Below are 3,267 nucleotides of genomic sequence, written 5' to 3' on the forward strand. Positions count from 1 at the left end.
CCTCTCTGGTTTGTTGCAGAGGTAAATAACTGCTGTGTCTTATTTTCTTCAAGATATCTATTTAGTCAAGGTTGGTTTTTGAGTTTCTGAGTATAGCTGGTACATAAAAACCCCCATTATTTCATGAGGGGTTCGTATTGGTAAAAATTTGTAAGAAAAGGAAAGATTCTTTCTCTAAATTTTATTCCCTCCTCCTTCTAGATCTAGCTTTATGAATGTCCTTTTGATAGTATAGTTTGACAAAAAATTTATTCATGTATTAATCTTGCCATTTACACCTAACTCCAGAATTATGAATTTAATAATAGTTGGAATAATCTGTATGAATCTGTCTGTTATTAAATGTTTAAGAAAGTTCTCGCCAATAGTGATGAAAATAACAGAGAAAAGTAGTATCCAGAACAAAATTGATAAATGCTGACTGACTAAAACGATTGAGTAAGCACTCCATAACTTGAAGAAAAACCTGCAACATGGTTAACTATAGTTAGAAAACTATTTTGTTGAGTTCTTTCATATTTAAAACATTTAGGGAAATTTGACCACTGACTTTTAGAAGACTTGATCACTGATGGCTCCCAAAAAAAATAAGTTCATTATATATTTGGAAAGACAATGAACAAGCCAAATCTTAGTGGATTTGTTGCCCTCCATGCCATATTGGTCATGAAAAAGCCACGCAATGTTCAAATAAGTATTACCAGCCCAGATTAGAGGCTTATATCAAACTCCAGCTACCTTCCTCAATTTTCAATCTTCCTCTGCTTGAATTTGCTATATATTTTTATTTCTCTATTTTTTTGTTTTGAATTTCCTATAGTTTGAATTTTGAAAAAATATTACACAGAAATGCTGATTTTGTACTCATCTTCATTCTTCCACACAAGGTTTTGTGACCAGAGATTAGTCATTTAGCAATTCAAGCCTACAGTAAAGAAACTAGTCTCAGAGTTGGGCAACTTGGTAAGTAAATAAATTTTCTTTTATGATTGTGCTTCAGCTGAACATTCACTGCCCAGTTAATTTCATGAATTTGTGTCTGTTAGTCTGTGTCTGTTTACATTGAAACTGAATCTGTGTCTGTTTACATTCAATCTGTTTAATTGAATCTATGACTGTATTTTATATTTTATTAATCTGAATCTGTTTAAAGGAATTCAATATTTTATTAAAAAGGTCCAAAATAAAGATTGACAAAATAGGAGAAAAAAAGGTTTAGAAATGGACTATAATTGCTATAATTGTTTTAATTTTGCTCTGTTATGTTATTTGTTTATTTTTCACTTTTGTTCCACAAGTTTGGTCATAAAAGAGAGATCTTCATTTTACAATTTCGACTAGTGTTTTTGGTGTCTTGTATCAAATAAAATGAACTTGAGATTTCAATGACATTGTTTGGTATTGTTTGGTTTTGCTACTTTGGAATCTGATTTTCATAATTTTGCTTACGTTTGGTGTAATATGGAATGAAATGGACTATAATTGCTATAATTGCTTTAATTTTGCTTATGTTTGGTGTTTCATAATTTTGTGTTTTAGGCATATAGAAGGAAACTTTGTTCATAAGGTTTGATAGAACTAGAGTTTGTCATAGTTTTATGTATATCATTTCACACCTAGATTCAATTAGCAAAGATTCTGAAGAAGCAAAAAAATAGCAAGGGGAGTTTAATGTGTATTTTGCTGGGAAATAATTTGAGAGAAGTGAGTGGATCTATAAGTGACACCGAAAAAACTTGAATGGTGTAGACTGTATTGTTTTAGACTAGCACAATACATTGATTTATAAGTGAGTGGATGTATACATATTATCTCTACTCTCTTTGTTGTGTCGTGCTTAGTATCTAATCTTTTATTAAATGTCTTGTTTCTCAAATAATATTGTCATTTTCTACAAGGGCATATCTTGAGTTTTAGATCACTTTTTTGTTTTATTATTAAATTATTCTAGCTTAAGAAAGTTTGAAATCATTCATGCCTTGATGATTTATTTTGGCTTCTACAAGGGTATCAATATCTTGTGTGGAGAATCAAAATAATTATGTCATTTTTGGTGGCGGTGGGGAAAGGATTGGGGCAGTTTAACAACTGGATAAATTACATTATTTTTGGTGTGATCTAAATGTAAGTTTATAAATTAATTAGTAAGTTTATTCATATGCTTCTGGCGGTTTTTAAATTAATTTGTTTTTTTATTTTTCAGGTCAGAAATTTCTTGGAGAGATGCAAAATATGGTCAAAGAATTCAAGAACTTACTTTTTTCAAGTTTTTTATTTTTTATTTTTTAATGTATGTAATCACAGTTAATTTTTTTTTATTAATTTCTTTGTATATACTTTTAAACATTTAACTTTCATTTATGAAATATATGATATTATTTCATTCAATATATGGTTGTGATTCAAAATATAGTATATAGTGTGTATTACATTATTCAAATGCGCGTGCAAAAATAATATTGATTATTCTTTAAATATGTCAAATTTTTTTTATCACAGGTTTTATTAGTTATTAATCACACTTAAAAGGTGTGATCTAAATGTTTTTAACCACACTTAAAAGGTGTGATCTAAATGTTTTTAACCACACTTAAAAGGTGTGATCTAAAGTTTTTAATCACACTTAAAAGGTGTGAATTAAAGTTTTTAATCACACTTAAAAGGTGTGATCTAAATGTTTTTAACCACACTTAAAAGGTGTGATCTAAATGTTTTTAATCACACTTAAAAGGTGTGATCTAAATATTATTAATCACACTTAAAAGATGTGATGAAAGCATTTTTTAATGACACTTAAAAAGTGTGATTAAAAATGACCATTTTTAATCACACTCCTAAAGACCACACTTTAATAAAACTTAAAAGGTGTGATTAAAAAACATACATCACACCAATAAAGTGTGATCTTTATCTATATTGGTAGTAGTGTCTCATCTATGTTTCACATTGTACTCGTGAGACTAGATTAAAGAAATCAAGAGTCCGAACAGTTTAACACGCACGGGTACCCCATGCATGTTTCAATGCATAATATATTGTAGTGAGCTAAAATGAAGTGATTAATAATTGTAACATGCATGAATAATTCAACAAAAATTCTTTTAAAGTACTATCACAAATTGCATGCAAAGATCTATAAATCTGGATTAATTGCATGAAAACGTTTATAGACCTAAGTAGATTTACTATCTAGAGAGTATGAAAATTTATATGAATTTGAACATATTGCTTAAAAAGATATATTATTAAAATATACAATAGAATAAA

At 28.5% G+C, this 3,267-nt stretch overlaps 1 long non-coding RNA gene across 1 annotated transcript; it reads left to right on the forward strand.

The window, feature by feature from the left end:
- Positions 1 to 551: 551 nt before the first annotated feature.
- On the forward strand, positions 552 to 2,390 carry LOC145796701 (uncharacterized). The gene is made up of 2 exons (XR_014337193.1): positions 552 to 963; positions 2,204 to 2,390. It is a non-coding gene; the product is annotated as an uncharacterized LOC145796701 (long non-coding RNA).
- Positions 2,391 to 3,267: the final 877 nt, after the last annotated feature.

Source organism: Camellia sinensis, chromosome 8 (assembly GCF_055761805.1).
Source record: "Camellia sinensis isolate YWXY chromosome 8, ASM5576180v1, whole genome shotgun sequence".
Taxonomy (NCBI): Eukaryota; Viridiplantae; Streptophyta; class Magnoliopsida; order Ericales; family Theaceae; genus Camellia; species Camellia sinensis.